The sequence below is a fragment of the Anas acuta genome, chromosome 3 (genome assembly GCF_963932015.1).
Source record: "Anas acuta chromosome 3, bAnaAcu1.1, whole genome shotgun sequence".
Lineage (NCBI taxonomy): Eukaryota > Metazoa > Chordata > Aves > Anseriformes > Anatidae > Anas > Anas acuta.
Genome location: NC_088981.1, coordinates 109232778 through 109242920, shown reverse-complemented (window position 1 = coordinate 109242920; position 10143 = coordinate 109232778).

Sequence of the window (10143 nt, the reverse complement as noted above, 5' to 3'; positions counted from 1 at the left end):
TAGAATTTTTGCTCTGACCTTCAGCTCTGCCCTCTACTGTGACAAACAAGTTTCATTTCACCACTCAGAGAAATCTGTTTATTTCCAGCAAAATATAACATCTTTCTTCATAGCAGAGAGAAAAAAAAATCATATCCAGCTGAGGAAATGTAATAATTTCCTGATTTTACTTCACTTCTTTTTCAGGTCTAGGTGCAACTTCTTTATATACAGGAAAAAAACAACAGATATCATTAAAATTGGAGCAGGAAATAAATCTTTCAATTAGATTTCATCTCCTGTTTACTGGTGATGGGAGTCTTCATACGGAGTATGTACAGTGCAGAGCTGGTTACAACTAATAACAAAGAAATGGATTTTCAAATAAGTACTGTCTTTTCTTTGATATACTTATGCAGGATCTTGTTATTTGCTGTCCATGAGCACTCAAATGATATCTGTGCATTTTGAAAATACCTTGCAACTGATGATTGTTATTACACATGATTGCACATCCAAAATTCCCCTTGAAATCCACATGAGTCAGAGAATAACACATGTCTGTGGCTATTATTCAGCACTGGAGGATGAAAGTTTCAGTGTGTCCAGATGATTCAACAACTTAAGGGCTAGACCTACCCCCAAAAAAGGATACAGGGCTCAGAACAGAGCTTTAATGGACAATAAGCTTTTGAGAACCTGCCTGAAGACTTAAGCAGTTGAAGTTTAGAGTCAAAACCATCTCACATCCAACTTTTACATGAAAGTTTCATTGGAAACTAATAGTTTCACTCTGCACACATTCTAGGCTGAGCAGCTAGGAGCTTAACTGAAACACAGAATCACAGAATATCCCAAGTTGGAAGGGACCCACAAGGATTATCAAGTCCAACTCCTAGCTCCACACAGGATCACCCCAAAATCAAACAATATGTTTGTCAGCATTGTCCAAACACTTCTTGAACTCCTGCAGGCTTGGTGCCTTGAACAATTCCCTAGGAAGCCTGTTCCAGTGCCCGACCACTCTCTCAGTGGAGAGTCTTTTCCTAACGTCCAGTCTTTAATTCTCTCGATGAATCTTCATACTGGTCCCTTGGGTCATATCACTTGTCACCAGAGAAAATAAATCAGTTCCCCTGCCTCCACACTCCCTCATTGAGCTGTAGACTGTGATGAGGCCTCCCATCAGACTTCTTTAGGCTGAACAAATCAAGTGACTTCAGTTGCTCCCCTTACAACTTCCCCTCCAGATACTTCACTGTCTTTGTGGCCCACTTTTGGGCACTCTCTAATAGTTTTATATCTTTCTTATAATGTGTCACCAAAACTTCACATAGCGCTCGAGATGAGGACAGACCATCGCACAGCAGAGTGGGACAATTCCTTCTGTTGACCAGCTAGCAATGATGCATGATGCACCCCAGGGTACAGGTGGCCCCCCTGGTTGCCAGTGTCACTGCTGACTCACATTCAACTTGCCATCAACCAGAACCCCCAGATCCCTTTCCAGAGGGCTACTCTCTAACCTCTCATCCTCCAATCTGTACATACATCTAAGATTACCCTGTCTCAAGCGCAGAATCTGGCATTTGCTCTTGTTAAACTTCATATTGTTGGTGACTGCCCAGCCTTCTAGTCTATCAAGATCTCTCTGCAAGGCCTCTCAATACTGAAGGGAGTCAACATCTTCATTTTTTTTTTATCTTCTCCAAACTTATTTAGTATGCATTCAAGTCCTGTGTCCAGAACATTTATGAAAAATTTTAAAGAGAACAGGCCCTACAATAGGACCCTGGGAAACCCCACCAGTGACTGGCTGCCAGCCTGATGCAACCACACTTGCTAGAGCCCCTTGTGCACAACCCATCAGCCAATTTTTCACCCATTTTATAGCGTATTTGTCCAGCTGTATGCTGGACTTTTTGTCCAGAAATATACTGTGAGGGACAATATCAAAAGCTCTGCTGAAATCAAAACAGATTACATCAGATGGCTTCCCTTGGTCGCCTAGATGTGTAACTGGGCCCTAAGAGGAAATTAAGTTAGTTCAACAGGACTTTCCCGTCATGAAGCCATGTTGGCTATGAACATTGACTCTGTTGTCTTGCAAATGTTTTTCAATAACTTTCAAGAGTTATTACTTTCAATACTTGAAAACATAAAGCATTGTAAAACAGAAAAAAAAAAAAGAACATTATCATAGTTAGTGATAGACATGGGAAAATATAGATAGGTAAGCCAAAATTCCCCTTCTTTTTAATTAGTGTTTCTATCTTACTGAGCTTTCACTCCCCAAAACTGTCCAGTGCACAGAATTTCTATTTGTCAATTTTAGAACTTTAGAGCAAAATTCTGTATTCTCCATATAGAATCTATATTTACTAGTCATGGTTTTGTACACCTCTGCCATGGAAGACTTAGTGGCTTACCTAGTGAAAACCGAGTTGTTTAGATAAACCTGGAAATTGTGATGATCATTCCATTAAGCCTGTTTTTTAATAACAGCATACAGACTTTTTTTTTTCCTAATTTCCCTGGAAAAAGGTGTGTTTTGTTGTTGTTGTTTTTCTTTCCTTAAATGCATAAATATCCACTGAGCACCTACAGACTTCTGTTTCTTTGCTTCTGAATCCCAGAGCCTAATCTTGCTTGTATGTCATGTACTATATTACAAGGAAATGAAATGCAATTCAGTAAATTATCCACTTCAAGTTGCGGCCATTTCAGTAGATAAAAGAAGGGTTCTTTATCTTCTATTTGTTTTAAATCCCACTAGGATGCTAGCTTTATATTTAGTCTTAGCTTGGGCTTTGCTGTGAATCTTCAAGAAGGCTCCTCAAGTAGAGTTATAATGAGCAAAGCAGTCTCGAACAAAAGTAATCTCAGACTTTTAACACAAACACTGTTTATTGCACATCTAGTGGTAGTGGCACCCTATCTACTTCCTAACAGCTGAGACTTTGGAAACTAATAGTAGTGAACCTAACATTTTACTCTTGCTTTTAACAAATATCTAATCAGAACACTTAAGAAAAGGGATTATTGTTAAATCAGGAAACAACAGTCTGCAATGTGTGAACAGCTGGAACACAACTGAATCATGCTACAAGACATCACCTTGGATTTTAGGGTACTTATCAGAATTAACACAGAGGATTTGGGTTTTATGTTTTTTTTTTTTTTTTTTTTTTTTTTTTTTTTTTTTTTTGGTGGTGGTGGTGGTTAGTTGGTTGGTTGGTTGGTTAATCTGTTTACTTTAAAACTCCCAAATTATTAGTGGCAGTTTGGTCTACTAGTTAATGTTAGTCAGTACTAGAAACACAGGTAGTGTAGTGCTCCAAATGGGTGAACAATAGTCCCGTCTTTTGTCCCTAAATCACAGTGTATATGGACCAGTATTTTTCTGCTGGCAATTGTTAATGCCAAGCACCTGATCTGTAGGTAGATACAGATACTATATGACAGATACAGATACTGTCTGATGTTCAAAAGTGCTGAAAATGTAAATTTCTTTTTGAATCAATCCCCTCTTGAAACAAGATTACTTTGATAGAGATGACTAAACAAAGGATCCAACATGTAATTTAATGCACCCAGACTGGGAAACAGTTTAGTTTTCCAGAAGAAAACTAAACTGGCACCTCGAGTACAGTGTTCAGTTTTGGGCCCCTCACTACAAGAAGGACATCGAGGTGCTAGAACGTGTCCAGAGAAGGACAACAAAGCTGTTGAGAGGTCTGAAGAACAAGTCTTACGAGGAGCGGCTGAGGGAGCTGGGATTGTTCAACCTGGAAAAGAGGAGACTCAGAGGTGACCTTATCACTCTCTACAGGTACCTTAAAGGAGGCTGTAGCAAGGTGGGGATTGGTCTGTTCTTCCACATGCCCGGTGGAGTGATCTAAAGTTGCATCAGGATAGGTTTAGGTTGGATATTAGGAGGAACTTCCTTACCAAAAGGGTTGTTAGGCATTGGAATAGCCTGCCCAGGGAAGTGGTGGAGTCACCATCCCTGGTGGTCTTTAAAAGACGTTTAGATGTAGAGCTTAGTGATATGGTTTAGTGGAGGACTTGTTAGTGTTAGTTAGGTCAGAGGTTGGACAAGGTGATCCTGGAGGTCTCTTCCAACCTAATTCCAACCTCCACCAACATAAATTATTCTGTGATTATGCATTTATATCCATTTGTATCCTAATACTTAACCACATGTATTTTAAAGAGAAGAAACAAACAAACAAACAACAACAGAAAGACCCACTGACTTTAAAAATGTTATCTACTTTCTCCCATCCAATTGACCTTGAAATTCTTGACTTTCCTGGCTTTCCTTTTCCTTTACACACCTGAGCAGCAATATTACTGAAGTCAATAGAAGCATTAATATGTGTAAGTTCTACTGAAGATAAGTAAGATTTGAACTACCACACGCTAAAATTGATTAGCAACAGCCGATGGTGGAAAAGATAATGGTGTACATGGAAATTAGGTTTGGTCTGAGAACTATATACGTTTCCTCTGATGAAAATGCCATTATAATCTACTTTTGGAGTAGAAATTGCTGGTAGCAAGTCTTTGGTAGTTAAATCCTGTTCGCAGCATTTTGAACAGACCACAGTTTGGTGAAAAGGTAAAACGTTTCATTAGGAAAGTATGACATATTCTCAGAAAACAGTATCTCAAAATTAAATATTCTTGCAAAGTTCACACCCGTAGAGTATTAATAATTAGTACTATAACTATTTAACCCCTAGGAGAGAAAAGTAATTTCCGCTTTTAAACATTAGCCAGCTCTATTCTAAGCCAGACATTTCTGACTAAGCCTAAACAAAAGGATTATATTGTATACATTAAACAAGGAATATTTAAGCATATATCTGATTCTTCACTAGGAACACTGCTGCAAGTGGACTAGAAAATTAAGCTTTTCATATTTGCTTCCCGGTGGAAGCTATGTAAAACAGAATAATAAATGATTGTCACTTCATTTCAGAACATAAAATTAATCTTAGAAAACAGAAAAGTCATGAACAATATTGCAGCAGTATTTCATGGTTCACTGGTTATTATCACTTGCCAACATTAAGGTCACAAAAGAACATTTCTCATTTGTTGCCTAGAGTATCTGTGACTATATTCCTATTGTCAAACCTAACCTTTCGAAGAACCACAGAGGAGAAAAAAGGAGAGAGAAAAAAATATTTTGAAGCGTGGTTTCTTTTGCTGCAGTATGTGTAAAAAAGGAATATTAAAATTAAAAGCCTCAAGCTGCTGGAAATAGAGCAGGTTGCAATCTTTAAATATTTGGTTCTCATTGAGAGTAAAACATTAAAAATACATTAACAACAACACCTGCTGGATTTCCTTGAGTCTGAAACTACAACTGCCACGACCATCACTGGTAGTCAAACCTTCACAAGATTTAAAGAGAGGTTGTGAGTGAGGCAGAAGACTGCATACATTTTTGCAAAAATGATCCATGTGTAGAAAAAAATTGCTTTGGAAGGTAATACAGAACCATTTATTTCTTGGTCAGTGATTTGAAAATAATCATGGCTATTAGTGTACACAAACAATAAATATAATCTTTATGGTTAATCCTGAGCACAAATTCAAGAAATTTATTTAAAGAAAGGGTTGTCTATGCAGGTCAGTTATACAGAATCCTGTCCTTTTGTGTCTCTAAGGTGAGGGACTGAAACAAATTGCTTTGCTCGGTCCTATGCCTAATAGAAAAGTACCCACTTATTCACTCAGCATATTTATCACTAATTGATCATTTTAGGGTTGAGCAAGGAGATTCAGCACAGTCAAGAGCCTGTAAGAACTATTGCTTTATTCCCACTTATATTTCTTCTAGAAAGACACTTTCAGCCTCTGTGAAAGGTTCTCAAAGGAAGACATGCAATTAATGGCAATAGGATAGACTAGCTTTGCAAAGCTAAGGAACTACATAGGCTACGAATCACAATACAGAAAGACACTAAGTTTGTGCTATTAAAATTAAGCACTCTCCGGATTCTTCAGCTATCAAGAAGTAGCCTGAGTCATTATTATGATCTCATGTCCTTCAAAACAAAATGGTAACATCCAGAAAACTGTTTGAGAATGGCCCTCACCTCATGTCCCCTCCCCAAACAAAACCACGATTCCGTAGAACTATTTGGAAAAGGCCTCCAGCATGCCAGAAACCCTTCCAGCAATTGAACAGCATGCACAATTGAATTGCAGTACCTGGGAAGGCTCAGTATCACCGTTTCCTTTACTGGTTCAGTTGCAGCCAGAGAGATCTTCAGACATTCAGGGGGGTTCCTTATGTGATCTTGCAATCTTTCAACAGTTTCACTAGAGAAAGCAAAACCAAACCAAAATACCAAAACCAAACAAAACCAGAAAAACACCGTCTCCCAACAGAAACTAAATCCAAGCGAGAATTAGTGAACAAACAGTTTGTGTTCTTTATATTTAAGATGAAGTAACTCTTAAAATATTAGAAGATCACATTTGAGTTTGTGATACTGGAACACTTAGCATTTGGTAGACTACATCATCCATTTTGGCACTGATATATGGGTAATTTATGATCATCTCCATTAGCATTAATGGAAATTGCCCAAGTCAACCCCACAGTGCATCATATCAAGAGCAAACTCCTACATCTCCTGTGATTCCTAATAATTCAAACACCAACCATGAATAGACCAGTCTACAGATTATACTGCAGATTGAGTGGAAAAACAAAACAAAAACAAAACAAACAAACAAAACCACCAACTTTCATACTATAAACAAACTCCCTCCCTCCTTTATTTATTTATTTATTTATTTAAAAAGATACAGCAGTCTCTAAAGTGACATCCTGACTGAGACTCAGTACTGTAGTGGTAGGGGAAAACAAACAATTAGGCATGTTCCTGCTAGTGATTTTTTATTATGGGGTCATAAACTCTTTCCCCCTGACTAGCCTTACTCTAAAATAAAGTGACTGGCTCAAATATAAAAGTGCTTGTATTTTGACAGCTTTCCTGCTCTGCTTTTTCAACCTGAGCATAACGGGCAAACAGAGATGAGTTGGCAAAGTGTTTCCAATTAAGCATATAGGGAGCTTCTTTGCCAGTCTCTAGAGAGCAGTTCTGCCTGGAACCCCCAAGTGTTCTCCTTGGCCAGAAATTTATTTTGAAAGCTAATTAATTCATGCATTATGCCAAATCCATAATAACTTTTTTCCAATATATTATTGCAGAGCAAGTATTCAGGAAGGCCACATTATCATCAATGATAGCTTTTTGCATTTTTTACTTTAATGTTTTTATATTGACAGATCCCCAAGCACTTACTAATTATTAACCCAAGGTGGCAATTGAGGCTATCACCAGGATGAAGCACGATGGCTGGATGAACACCAAAGATGCATATCTCACTGTCTTCCATACCCTTCATGTTATCTATTTAAAGCAACATTCAGTTTGGGAAATGCAAATAAATGAATAAATGCATGTATAACATGTTATAAATAAAAATCCCTTAAGCCCAAGTGAATGAAGCATTACTTGTAGGCTGACATCCTCACATAGCCACCTGGAAGCCTCTGCAGCTGAGCAAAAGAGGAATGAGCATTTTCCCATATTCAGCAGATAAAGCACATAAATTCATATCTGACCTAGAATCTGGTTAGGAAAGTTTTTCTCTCAAAACACTGTTAAAAAATTAGAAAAATGATTGATAAATATGACTGATCCTTTTCAATAAATAAAGTAAAGGTCAGAGTATCTTCTTTCACTGTTGTATTTCAAAAGTAGCCGTGCATAAAATTGGCTTTGCTACAAATCCTAAGCTGGAGATATGTTTACTGATAGGTTCGTTAAGGTTCATGAGGCTTTTCAGAAGCTTGGACTAAGATCCGAGTCACTTCCAGGTGCCAGAAGAGGATACAGACAGAATTTTGAACAAACCAGGTGAAATACAAAATGTTTTTGTTTAGTTTCTGCATAAAAAGACTTTTATCAGTTAGGTTTTGCTTTGATATTTTGTGTTTCTTTCAACCTAAAAACCAATGTCAATATCTTATCTTTCCCAAACTGATGGTAAAACTAGTCTGGACAAAGTCCTTAAGTGCCAAAACCTCCAAGTTTCACATATAACTGGGAGAATTGATCTAAATCCATCCACAGTGAGACAGATAATTGATAAATGACTGATTACTGAGAACTATGTAAATAATAATAATTAGTAGTAGTAGTAGTAGTAGTAGTAGTAACTGTTGCAAACATTTAGGGACAGTAAGAATGGCCTCTGATTTTGGCTAGCATTACCCCAGCAATAGTCAGGAATGATGTTTCCTCTCAACTGAATCTAGCTAGAAGGTGGGTCTGTTTCTTTCATGCACCAATTATACAACCATTTATATTTCTACAAGGAATTCTGACAATAATGCATATTTTCTGACAGTAAAACACTGATAAGAAGGCTTCTATAGAGAATCCAAAGAAGAAAACTGAAAAATTTGAGGCAATCACACAAAATGTTTGAAATGTTGTGAGTAAGCCAAGTAAGCCAAGTAATCTCTAGAAGGGTGATGCTTTATTACCATCAGATCTCTCTCCTTTTGTAGTCCATGCTGAAATGCATAAGGAGACCAGCTAGGCTCATTGAATCTATTTTATTAAAACATTCATAAAAAGTTTCTCCCTGGACCACACATGATTAACAAATAAGTCTCAGGCAGATAAATTATCAAAGGGCATCTGTTAGACTGACCAGGAAGGAGCTTTAAAGAAAAAAGGGGATTGTGCCCCAGAGATAAGGTATTCCTATTTTCTCTTTTCACAGTTAAGGGAGTCATAATTCACCAAGTTCACAATAAGCTATTAACATTGGCTTGTAGCAGCAATTGATAAAGCAGATTAAAAAAAAAAAAAAAAAAGAGAGAGAAATTCAATAATGGCTTGAAGCATTAACACACACACACACTGTGAATTTATATCACCTTAAGCCACAACTTGCCAATATCCAGGAGCTGTGTGTTCTCCCGCCAAAGCCATATATTCACCCACCCCTTGGCGCTGCCTTTTCTGGGGTGGCTGTTGCAGCAGGCTGTGGGTCCCCAGATGGAGTCTTTGGATCTGCTAAACCATTAGTTAATCACTTGGAGATGATGTTTATTTCCATTGATTTTGGGGGAGTACATCAATCCCTATCTGGGCAGGGGTGGGCCCAGCTCAGGCCCATGTCTATTTCTGCAAGAGGCACAAGGTTGGGGCAGCCCAAAATGCCCCACTGAGCAGTTCAGCCTCCAAGAGCCTAGGCTCCGAGCTGGTGCAGTAGGACCTCACCAGGAAGGTAAACCATATTTTTATGTGATTGGAAGGTTTTGAAAAGTAATTCAATTTTACCACAACGCAATTGGTACTGCCTGGCTCCCACAATATTGAGAGAGCCATATTTCTCCAGCCAGTCAGCACTAGTGGTATCTACACTGCCATTGCTATAGCTTCATATGGAGATTGGGCTCTACACCCTGCCCCAGCAAAGCTGAGAAAAGTTTTACCTTTCTTCCACTGTCTTATCACACACTCTTCACAATCCTTCCTCCTCCTACTGTGTTGGTACCACCTGTGCAGCAAAAGGTAGGAGATAGTGAGTGCAGTCTCACCTGGGATCAGCAAATATTTCATTCCCTTCATCTTTTGCTTACTAATAAGACAGGACTATATTCAAAGTCCTCCTTCTGAATGAACCCTGCTAGAAATGAGACTCCTGCTGAGTAGATCATTTCACTAACAGGGTGAAATTAATGTTTATTTATTTTCTCCCTATACAATTGGGTACTGTCTCTTGCTCACATGTTCAGGATCAAACATTTCTAGATGTAGTATCAGCAAGGAATTTCCCATAGGCAAGGTTGGTTGGAAATCAGTAGTACAGGATACTGCATGCCTTGTAAGCTCATCTAGATATATTTTGTCCAATTGATTCCCTGCCATCACATTGGCCTCTGGCATTGTTGGAATTTCAATTTCACCTGATTTCTACCTGTGATGAATCCATATTTATGTCTATTGAGAATTAAATAGCTTATAACTGAGGTTACTAAGTTCAGTACAGGAACTGTATTTCATGTCCTGTCCCTTACAGCTTTAAATTCCTCAGAAGATATAGTGAAATACTTGC